At 43.9% G+C, this 12,755-nt stretch overlaps 1 protein-coding gene across 1 annotated transcript in view; it reads right to left on the bottom strand.

Annotated features, from left to right (window-relative positions):
- The window catches only part of LOC138947579 (tripartite motif-containing protein 2-like), a 35,945-nt gene extending 23,878 nt beyond the window's left edge, over positions 1-12,067 (bottom strand). Inside the window, exon 1 of the mRNA XM_070319082.1 lies at positions 11,581-12,067. The gene's annotated coding sequence lies outside the window, so the exon portion shown is untranslated. The remainder of the gene's footprint in view (positions 1-11,580) is intronic.
- Positions 12,068-12,755: the final 688 nt, after the last annotated feature.

The following is a 12,755-nucleotide window of genomic DNA, read 5'->3' as shown; positions in this document are numbered from 1 at the left end:
TCTATGTCCATGTATATGTCTATGTCCATGTCTATGTTTATGTCTATGTCTATGTCCATGTCTATGTCTATGTCTATGTCTACTTTCTTATCGGAAAACACCATGCTGCAGTTAATCCCCAGAATACACAAAAGCTTCAGAACAATTTCGCAACATCGAAGGGCCCGGGTAGCTCAGGTGGTAGAGCACTGGACTTGTGATCGAAAGGTCGCTGGTTCGAATCCGGGCCGGGACGGACACGGGTCAACTTTATGTGCAGACCCAGAGACGGTATCCATCTCCCACCCCCGTGTCACCACAATGGCACGTTAAAGATCTTGGTCATTCTACCATAAGTGCAGATGGCTGATACCACCTAAACACGCAAACATCAAAAAGCCGTGAGGGCGTAAAACTCGAATCGTATAAACCAATTCATGTCCAATATAGGCAATCTGACGGACAATAAGCCCCTTGAAATTTACTTCTTTTTTTTTTTACGCAACATCGTTTTGATCATAGCACTGGGTAGGATTCACTGCACGACTCATGCTCAGTCAATCTTAATCACCAGTAACCCCGGCCCATCCCCTCCCCGGCACCCTCTTCCCTCATCACTCCGCCCCCCCCCCCCCACCCCCCTCCCGCCCACGCCAACCGTCAATTCTCTCAAAGAGCGAGACCGTCATCCCATGAACAGAGCGAGTTACTGACAGAATCAGACGCGACAGATAATTCAATCATCTCTCCCTTATCACGCACACAAACCGCTTTGTGCCGCTACGGCGAGCAGTTTCTGTCTGTGGCCAGAACAGATACGTGAGAGGGGCTGAGGGGATGGGGTCATTGGGGGGGGGGGGGGGGAGGGAGAGAGAGACAGAGAGAGGGTGGGAGGGAGAGAGAGAGAGAGGGGGAGAGGAAGGGACGAAGGAAGTCTCTGTCAGTGAAAACAGACACATGAGAGAGACGAGAGGGGTTGAGGAGATGGGGATCTTGGGGGGAGGGAGGGGGGGTGAGAGAGAGGAGAGGAGGGGAGGGAGAGAAAGAGGAGGGGAGGGAGAGAGAGAGGGAAGCAGAGAGAGGGAAGGAGGGGAGATAGAGACAGAGAGCGGGGGAGGGATGAAGGATGTCAGAGAGGGAAGGAGGGAGAGATTAAAAGAGAGAGAAAGAGAAGAAGAAGAGAGAGAGAGGGGGGGGAGAGAGAGATAGAGCGAGAGAGCGAGAGAGAGAGAACAAAAAACAGAGAGATTGAGATAGAGAGAGAGATACCGAGAAACACACACACACACACACACACACACACACACACACACACACACACACACACACACACACACACACACACACACTTTGCATCTAACTCAAAACAGACCACAACCCACAACCTCTCCGAAAAGTACAATGCAAATCAGTTCGATTTTTTTCTCTTCACCGCGGACTGAAATTCCCACACCCACGCAACATGTATTGTGGGTATTCTACCCGCAAAGGACACATTTTGAGAATTGAACGGTTTATCGACTGGAAACACGGGATACGTTTACACACGATTGAACCCCTCTCTGTCCGAACAGCGCTGACATTTCAACGAAAGCTGTTTTCTGTTTTGAAGCAACATTTGATATTTGAAAACTTTGAGTTTATTGCTAAAATCAGACTTTCGCAATTGCAAAAGATACTCGATTAAGAATTTAAAATACTGCGTGATAAGCTAGAATTTGTTTGAACGATCGTTTTTACATTTAGTCAAGTTTTGACTAAATGTTTTAACGTAGAGGGGGGGAATCGAGACGAGGGTGTGGTGTGTGTGTGTGTGTGTGTGTAGAGCGATTCAGAGAAAACTACTGGACCGATCTTCATGAAACTTGACATGAGAGTTCCTGAGTATGGTATCTCCAGCCATATTTGTCATTTTTTTTATAAATGTCTTTGATGACGTCATATCCGGCTTTTCGTGAAAGTTGAGGCGGCACTGTCACGCTCTCAATTTTCAACCAAATTGGTTAAAATTTTGGTCAAGTAATCTTCGACGAAGCCCGGACTTTGGTATTGCATTTCAGCTTGAAGGCTTAAAAATTAATTAATGAGTTTGCTCATTAAAGTTGTCAATAAAATCGATTTTTCGCAAACAGATTTAAAATTGAGTGCATCGTATTCTTCATCACATTCTGAATCTAAAAACATACACATATATGTCATGTTTACTCTTAAAATGTGATCACAATTAACGAAAATAGATTAATTAATCTTACGATTAAAATTTAAGAAATCGATCTAAAAATGATTTCGTCTTATTCTTTATCATTTCCTGATTCCAAAAACATATAGATATGATAGGTTGGATTCAAAACAAGCTCAGAAAGATAACAAGAATACAGAAAAGCGCGCTTTCCTGCATAGCACAATACGCTACCGCGCTAATCTGGCGTGTCAATATAACTACGTTTTGCACGTGGGAGGTGAGCGATTTCCTTCACGCGGGGATTGACGAAGCTGTACTGTCTTGGTGAAAAAATACAGTGCGTTCAGTTTCATACCGTGAGTTCGACAGCTTGACTAAATGTAGTAATTTCGCCTTACGCGACTTGTTTATATTTGTCGATGGGGAATGAATATGAAACCAATGCAAACTTGACATTTAAAAGACAATGGCTGACAAACCTCTAAAATGATAGTGTGTTCACTTGTCCCTGTCTATAATAAAGTATGCTTTTTTTTTTTTACATCCCAAAGGCGTTACGTAAGAGCATTATTCAACCTGGACACGTAGCCAGACATTCACAGCCTCGCTACTTCCTATTCAAAGTGGTATTTACTTGGTGAATTATTTGCACAGATTGAGATAGATATCACTATCTATATGTATACGAAATGACATAACCCCCACTCTGCATGGCAAGCTGCCAGGCTGCAGAATTTCTGAAGGATGCTTCTTCCTCTTGAAAAAGCCTGGACAGCTCCGTTAAACCATCATGTATACCATATTGTATACCATCATGTATACCATCATGTAAACCATCATGTATACCATAATGTATACCATCATGTATACCATCATGTAAACCATCATGTACACCATCATGTGTACCATCATGTAAACCATCAGGTAAACCATCATGTGTACAATCATGTAAACCATCATGTGTACCATCATGTAAACTATCATGTAAACCATCAGGTAAACCATCAGGTAAACCATCATGTATACCATCATGTAAACCATCATGTAAACCATCATGTGTACCATCCTGTAAACCATCGTGCAAACCATCATGTATACCATCATGTAAACCATCAGGTAAACCATCATGTGTACAATCATGTAAACCATCAGGTAAACCATCATGTGTACCATCATGTAAACCATCATGTATACCATCATGTAAACCATCATGTATACCATAATGTATACCATCATGTATACCATAATGTATACCATCATGTATACCATCATGTATACCATAATGTATACCATCATGTAAACCATCATGTATACCATCATGTATACCATCATGTAAACCATCATGTATACCATAATGTATACCATCATGTATACCATAATGTATACCATCATGTATACCATCATGTATACCATCATGTATACCATCATGTATACCATCATGTATACCATCATGTATACCATCATGTATACCATAATGTATACCATCATGTAAACCATCATGTATACCATCATGTATACCATCATGTATACCATCATGTATACCATCATGTAAACCATCATGTATACCATCATGTAAACCATCATGTATACCATCATGTATACCATCATGTAAACCATCATGTATACCATCATGTATACCATCATGTATACCATCATGTAAACCATCATGTAAACCATCATGTATACCATCATGTATACCATCATGTATACCATCATGTATACCATCATGTATACCATAATGTATACCATAATGTATACCATCATGTAAACCATCATGTATACCATCATGTATACCATCATGTAAACCATCATGTATACCATCATGTAAACCATCATGTAAACCATCATGTATACCATCATGTAAACCATCATGTAAACCATCATGTGTACCATCATGTAAACCATCAGGTAAACCATCATGTATACCACACCATAACTGTCAAGTCTTTTACATGGAACAGCATTATCGTTCCATCTTAGACCTTTACCAAACCATCAACTGCGTTTTGTGCAGAATTGAAATGTCTTGTTGAATGTCTGACTGTGCTCACACTAATCGTACACTACGCGCATCACCACTCCTCTGAGTAATGTCTGACTGTGCTCACACTAATCGTACACTACGCGCATCACCACTCCTCTGAGTAATGTCTGACTGTGCTCACACTAATCGTACACTACGCTTATCCCCCATCCTCTAGCATTCTCTGAGTAATGTCTGACTGTGCTACACTACGCTCATCTCGCATCCTCTAGCATTCTCTGAGTAATGTCTGACTGTGCTCACACTAATCGTACACTACGCTCATCTCGCATCCTCTAGCATTCTCTGAGTAATGTCTGACTGTGCTCACACTAATCGTACACTACGCGCATCCCCCATCCTCTAGCATTCTCTGAGTAATGTCTGACTGTGCACACACTAATCGTACACTACGATCATCTCGCATCCTCGAACATTCTCTGAGTAATGCCTGACTGTGCACACACTAATCGTACACTGCGCTCATCTCGCATCTTCTAGCATTCTCTGAGTAATGTCTGACTGTGCACACACTAATCGTACACTACGCTCATCTCGCATCCTCGAACATTCTCTGAGTAATGTCTGACTGTGCACACACTAATCGTACACTACGCTCATCCCTCATCCTCTGGCATTCTCTGAGTAATGTCTGACTGTGCACACACTAATCGTACACTACGCTCATCCCTCATCCTCTGGCATTCTCTGAGTAATGTATGACTGTGCACACACTAATCGTACACTACGCTCATCTCGCATCCTCTAGAATTCTCTGAGTAATGTCTGACTGTGCACACACTAATCGTACACTGCGCTCATCCCTCATCCTCTAGCATTCTCTGAGTAATGTCTGACTGTGCACACACTAATCGTACACTGCGCTCATCTCGCATCTTCTAGCATTCTCTGAGTAATGTCTGACTGTGCTCACACTAATCGTACACTACGCTCATCTCGCATCCTCTAGCATTCTCTGAGTAATGTCTGACTGTGCTCATACTAATCGTACACTACGCTCATCCCTCATCCTCTAGCATTCTCTGAGTAATGTCTGACTGTGCACACACTAATCGTACACTACGCTCATCCCTCATCCTCTAGCATTCTCTGAGTAATGTCTGACTGTGCTCACACTAATCGTACACTACGCTCATCTCGCATCCTCGAACATTCTCTGAGTAATGCCTGACTGTGCACACACTAATCGTACACTGCGCTCATCTCGCATCTTCTAGCATTCTCTGAGTAATGTCTGACTGTGCACACACTAATCGTACACTACGCTCATCCCTCATCCTCTGGCATTCTCTGAGTAATGTCTGACTGTGCACACACTAATCGTACACTACGCTCATCTCGCATCCTCGAACATTCTCTGAGTAATGTATGACTGTATACACACTAATCGTACACTACGCTCATCCCTCATCCTCTGGCATTCTCTGAGTAATGTATGACTGTGCACACACTAATCGTACACTGCGCTCATCTCGCATCTTCTAGCATTCTCTGAGTAATGTATGACTGTGCTCACACTAATCGTACACTACGCTCATCTCACATCCTCTAGCATTCTCTGAGTAATGTCTGACTGTGCACACACTAATCGTACACTACGCTCATATCGCATCCTCTAGCATTCTCTGAGTAACGTCTGACTGTGCTCACACTAATCGTACACTACGCTCATATCGCATCCTCTAGCATTCTCTGAGTAACGTCTGACTGTGCTCACACTAATCGTACACTACGCTCATATCGCATCCTCTAGCATTCTCTGAGTAACGTCTGACTGTGCTCACACTAATCGTACACTACGCTCATCTCGCATCCTCGAACATTCTTTGAGTAATGTCTGACTGTGCACACACTAATCGTACACTACGCTCATCCCTCATCCTCTAGCATTCTCCATGACCCGAGCAGATGAGTAATGTCTGAATGTGCACACACTAATCGAACAATACGCTCACCACCCCCCCCCCCCACACACACACACACTAATCGAACAATACGCTCATCCCCCCCCACACACACTAATCGAACAATACGCCCATCCCCCCCCCCCCACACACACACACTAATCGAACAATACGCTCCATCCCCCATCCTCTAGCATTCTCCACTGGCCGAGCCCTCTCTACTGCGACGTGAAGTAAACAATTACTTGATTAATGCCTGTCGGTGTGTGCTGCCAGACAAGAGGCATGCAAGCCTGCTGGTGTGTCTGCACTGTGATGAAACAATCAGAAGGGAAGGATTTGTTTGCCCGTGTGTTGGATGATGGTCTGGGGGAATGGAGGGACGGGGGTGGTTGGGGTGCTGGGGATGTGGTTGTGGTGGTGGGGGTGTGGTTGTGTGTGTGTGTGGTAGTGTGTCCACACTGTTGCTGAAACAATCAGATGGGGATGATTCGTTTTGTCTGTATGTTGGTTGATGGTCTGGGGGTATGGAGGGAGGGGGGATGGTTCTGGTGCGTGTGTGTGTGTGTGTGTGTGTGTGTGTGTGTGTGTGTGTGGTATGGAGGGAGTGGGGTGGTTGTGGTGGTAGTTCTTGTGAATGAGAATGTGTGTGTGTGTGTGTGTGTGTGTGTGTGTGTGTGTGGTATAGTATGGAGGGAGTGGGGTGGTTGTGGTGGTAGTTCTTGTGAGTGTGAGTGTGTGTGTGTGTGTTTGTGTGTGTTGTGCGTGTGTGTGTGTGCGTGTGTGTGTGTGTGTCAGTGTGTGTGTGTGTGTGTGTGTGTGTGTGGTAGTGTGTGTGTGTGTGTGTGTGTCAGTGTGTGTGTGTGTGTGTGTGTGTGTGTGGTATGGAGGGAGTGGGGTGGTTGTGGTGGTAGTTCTTGTGAATGAGAATGTGTGTGTGTGTGTGTGTGTGTGTGTGTGTGTGTGTGTGTGTGTGTCTGTGTGTGTGTGTGTGGTATGGAGGGAGTGGGTTGGTTGTGGTGGTAGTTCTTGTGAATGAGAATGTGTGTGTGTGTGTGTGTGTGTGTGTGTGTGTGTGTGTGTGTGTGGTATAGTATGGAGGGAGTGGGGTGGTTGTGGTGGTAGTTCTTGTGAATGTGAGTGTGTGTGTGTGTGTGTTTGTGTGTGTTGTGCGTGTGTGTGTGTGCGTGTGTGTGTGTGTGTCAGTGTGTGTGTGTGTGTGTGTGTGTGGTAGTGTGTGTGTGTGTGTGTCAGTGTGTGTGTGTGTGTGTGTGGTAGTGTGTGTGTGTGTGTGTGTGGTAGTGTGTGTGTGTGTGTCAGTGTGTGTGTGTGTGTGGTAGTGTGTGTGTGTGTGGTAGTGTGTGTGTGTGTGGTAGTGTGTGTGTGTGTGGTAGTATATGTGTTGGGGGGGAGGGGAGGACTGAGAGAGTCAGAAGCGGTTACTCAATGATATAGACCCATTAAAAAGGGGGGTAAGATCGGAATACGGGGTTATAAGAAAGAAAGATAAACAGTTCGGAACATTTGTAAATTCAAGAGAGAGAGAGAGAGAGAGAGAGAGAGAGAGAGAGAGAGAGAGAGAGAGAGAGAGAGAGAGAGAGAGAGAGAGAGAGAGAGAGAGAGAGAGTGACAGATAGAGAGAGCGGTTACCAAACGTTTGTGGACCTCTGAGGTTCAACTAGATCTACAGGTAGAGAGATAGAGAGATAGAGAGATAGAGAGATAGACTCTACTATAACGCGGTGTTCTGGACAGTCTGTGGCGGTTTGTTCGATCGTTCACACTTCAAGTCAGGTATCAACGAGACGCTCTCAACGAATGAAAAATCAAAAAACAAGTAAGGTAAGTTGTTGGAACGTTTACTTATTGACAAAACAAAACGTTACGTTCACAGATATATCGACCCAGCGGTCTTTTAAGTGCATAAACAAGCACTAATCACACAAAACTTATCTTGAAAAAGTTGTCAGCGGCTTGCAGGGAAGACACAAACGACTGAGGCAATTGGGTCGATATATTTGTGAACGTAACGTTTTGTTTTGTTAATAATTAAACGTTCCCACAACATACCCAGTCTTGTTTGTTTTATCCTGAATGTTGAAACGTTGGCCGTTTGTTTTTGGATGTCGATCTACGAATGGTTACGTACGTACGAATGTGCCGGTCACACTTGAATTCGCAGGATTAATTTAAAGTACCGTACACTTTAATGTAAACGCCCACCCCCTTTATGCACGGATTTTGCCCCAATGTAGGGTGTGGGTGTTTACTTAGTATAGGTACTTTGCCCTGTGCAGGATCAGTTCCTCGTTAGAAATGGTGATACATTGTGTTTGGTATCTTGGTTTGAACATTTTAAACGAATATGTTTCTATTCACAAAAAGCCGGCCGGTATGCGACTTTCTTGCTATATAAGGGAAAGTCGCCAATCCCGGAACAGTCGGCCAACTTGGAACACCTCAATATGCGATCAACGGGGAACAATTCATGAACAATTGTTTTGCAGAAATGTCTAGTGACATTCCTTGATATTATTCCAGCAAAAAAAATGACTACTGCGGCAAAACAAAAAAATGGTACGTTTTTTAAACTTTTCTTCCTTCTTCTTCTTATTTCTACCGTCTACAATTCGTATTATTACTCTTTATCTATATACGTTCACGTAAAATGTTGATTGCTGTGATAAACCTTCATAGATTTGCAATAACTTGAACGGAAAAAAAGATTTGAAACGTCACGTGTATCCAACAGAAAAACGCGAAATCCATGCAGGTGCCATGCGGCAATGATGGAACACATAAGAGAGGCAAACATGGAACAGTGTTCCAGCTTTGCCGCATTCTGTTCCATCTTACCCTCATCAAACAATAAACAGAACACTGCTGTTTTATTCACGTATTCAATTCTCTTTTCGGTTTTGTTGTGTTTTTCCTTTCTATAAGTTTTATTGAATGATTGATTGATTTGTTTGACAGTATTATGAGACCCGAACGGCGGTGGTTACCAGAAGAAATGGGCTGCGCTTTGTCGGCAGTGAAAAACGGAGATATGGGTTTGCGTTGCGCATCAAGAGCATATGGTGTTACTGTCACAACTCTTAAAAGTCATTTAGAAGGAAACAAACAAATTTGCAAAAGAAGAAGTAAAGTTCACAGGAAGACCTTCTACATTAACACCAGAGATAGAACAAGAACTAATCAATAGCATTCTTGAAGCTGAAATAAATTTGCCAACGTCACCCCCATCGTTGTTTTGTACACTGTACATGGAGATTCTGGTCATTATTATTGCTTGGTGTCAGCAGCAAATGTAAGCTTACCTGCTGCTGATGTCCTGCAACGCACAACCACAAGCTCGTCGAAGAGATCATCACGAAAAAAACAATGTTCTGGAGATTTCACTTGCAAAAAGGCGTGCAGGTCAACAGAAAAGAGGAAAGAATGAAGCTACAACATCTTCTGCTCAGAGAAACAAGAGGGGAATATCTTCTTATCAGAGGGAAAAAAGGAGAACATTCTCGACGATGCGTTCTATCCCGGGGGAAAGCACTTGGTACTGCTTCATGTGTGGCACCAACTCCCCTGAGAACATGATACAGTGCCAGAGGTGCACACAGTGGGCACACGAGGACTGCGCTGACAGCAGCGGACAAAAGGACTTCGAAGTCTGTACTTAGCAATTTGTGTGTGTCTGCAAAATCAGTTCTTAAATCTGTTCTTAGTTATTTGCTTTGAGACTTTATGCGTAATGATTTTTACATTTAGTCAATTGGGCAGGTAGCCCTTTTATATTTATTTGTCAACAGAACAGGGGTACAAATGAAGCTGCGAAATTTCGTGGTACTGCTTCATGTGTGCCACAAACTCCCCTGAGGATATGTTATAGTGCCAGAAGTGCACACAGTAATCACACGATGACTCCGCTGACAGTAGATTCAAAGGACATTGTCTGCGAAATCGGTTCTTTGCCTATTTTTTCCTTTTTTTTTAAGGTTTTGTTTTTCAGTCCTTTTTAGACCTAGCCCTTATTTATCTTTTTGTTTTACATTTAAGGCTTAAATTGTTATCCGATTTGTTATTTCCTTGGTAAAATCAAAATATGATGTTGAAAAAAAGACATTTACATAAATTAGCTTAATCAAAATGTTATGACGTATTTATTTATCTTGTGTGTGCTTGTTTGTGTGTGAATGAGAGTGTGTGGGTGTATATGTGTGTGTGTGAGACACAGACAGAGCTAGAAAGAGAGTCAGGGTGTGTTTGTATGTGTTCCGAGTTTGACAACACAGTGTTCCACTTTACACACCCATGCGTCCAACCTGGAACAAATGCAGACATTTTTATTATGATCAGTCTGATGAGTTGCGTGACTTTTATTCATTTTATGTGGTTTGTTTATTTACTGACAGAGTCTAGTATGTGACAATATAAAGAACGCTTTGCAATATCCATTTTTTTGTCTGGTACGGCTGTTTCTCCTTAACTGTTCCAGGTTTAGCGACTTTCCCCTAATTCGTAATGCGAGTGCCTAAACAGAATAAAACATAGAAATCAAACACGAAACTAAATCGTTTTGCTTTTACACGAATGCAAGCTGTGAAAATCTGCTTCGTAGAATTCTTTGATCGCAGAGAGAGTGAATGAACACGCATCCTAAAAACTAAACAAAATGAGTTGTCATATTAATTTGTAGTCAGTCGTTTTTACTAATCCAAGCAAATTGGCGAAGAAAAAAAGAGATAGGGCCTACCATCTCGCCTTGAAATGTACATGGTGTAATCAAACAATGGTCTGTTCACTTGCTCGCTGTATGTACATGGTGTAATCAAACAATGGTCTGTTCACTTGCTCGCTGTATGTACATGTGCTCGCTGTATGTACATGTGCTCGCTGTATGTACATGTGCATCGCAATTTCATCGCCTGGGAAGATAGGTATTTCAAAGCAGCTCTAAATTGAGAAATGGCTACGAGTTTTTAGGTCGTTACCCCACAGTCGTAACTATGTTTTTACATGCGTCATTGCCACTTAATTGCCTCTTGTATTCATATATATATATAATTATAGTCAAGACTTCTTCTCCTTCCTTGATGAGCAGCAACTCCCAAAGTACACTAGTACACTTGTGTTTTAGTACGGGTCGGTTTTTGTGTACAACAACCCCCCACCCCCGCGCGCCATTCAGGCAGCCATACTCCATTTTCGGTGGAGTAGCCGAGACTAAAAGAAGTGATGTTTTAGCAGTCTTTGGAACACGGTGACTCCCATTTTGCGATGGCTGAATAATAGATTCCGTGGGTTTTCTAAAAGTGTCCAAGCTTCAACAATGCTCTCGTAGCTGTGCTATCGTGCGGACCCGGCAATGTAATTTGAACTGACTGACAAGCAGAAAGGACAATGATCGATGAGCTGTGAACGGAAGACAATGCGCGATTCACGACTGCCGCATACAACACAAACTATATACTCACCAACAACACACAATGTGACGGGCGACTGATTGCAAACTGTCCAGCAGAATTGAGTCCCAACAGACGATGTAGGCTATACGTGTGGCTCCAAACAGCTCACGGTGCCAGTCGCGGCAGACAAACGCTAAAGAGCCCGTAAAGCAGCACTCAACCCGAGAAATCCAGTCATTACAAGATCAGAGACTCTCGATCCATAGTCGTGCTCCAGTGTAGAGAAAACACCGACACTCACTCCACCCCACGCCTCTCAAAGCTAGGCGCAATCCTCACGCACAAGCACAATCCTGGCTGATGCCTCGACCTCACAACTCCGCCACTCGATACTACCAGTAGTCGTCCCAGCACTAATTACACCAGCGGATAATTGTAATCACCGCTTAGCAGTCCACAGCGGGTCGCATAGCCGGACGTGACCCCGAGTATAGCATGCAGGAATGCACCGGCCGAAGCACAGCACAGAGAAACAACGTATAGAGCCGGTCCGGCAGCGGCGCGACGCGGCACGACACAGCAGCAAGCACGACAGCAGCAGCAGCAGCGTTGCAGCAGACGTTGGAGGTGGGAGTGGTGTGGTGGTTGTGGTGATGGCTGTGCAGGGTAGTGATGTGAAGTGTCGTGTCGTTTCACCCCCCACTTCCTACACCCTGCCAGATCCCTGTGGTGGGCAGACCTATACAAGAGCTCTTGTCAGTGAGTGACGGTACGGTGCCTGGATGGTTGCGTTTTGCGTACTTCCCCGTCGGAGAAATCTGGAGAAAATGGCTCTGCTCACTTCCCCAAAACTGTCTAGAATCCAATCTTCAAAACGGCCAAAATCCGAATATTGTATAAGATGGAATCAAAGCGTTGTAAATTACCACAATGATAGCATTGTATCTGACCAAAATCAATGCATTGTATCAAAGACTTGTGAGAGACTACAATGAAAGCATGGTAAAATCTTGACCATCATTAAAAAAAAAATGCAGTCGTAATTTCCTTGTAGCAGAAATCATCGTATTGTCACACAAACATTGAGAAAGTCGAGCAGTTCAGTCAACCCCCCCCCCTCCCCCCACTCTCTTCTCTCAGCACCCTCAGCACCCCCCCCCCCCACCTCCACTCTCTTCTCTCAGCACCCCCCCCCCACCTCCACTCTCTTCTCTCAGCACCCCCCCCCCCCCACCTCCACTCTC

This window comes from Littorina saxatilis, linkage group LG14 (genome assembly GCF_037325665.1).
Source record: "Littorina saxatilis isolate snail1 linkage group LG14, US_GU_Lsax_2.0, whole genome shotgun sequence".
NCBI classification, from domain to species: Eukaryota; Metazoa; Mollusca; class Gastropoda; order Littorinimorpha; family Littorinidae; genus Littorina; species Littorina saxatilis.
The sequence above is the reverse complement of the archived record's forward strand: the minus strand, read 5'-3'. Positions and strand labels throughout refer to the sequence as shown.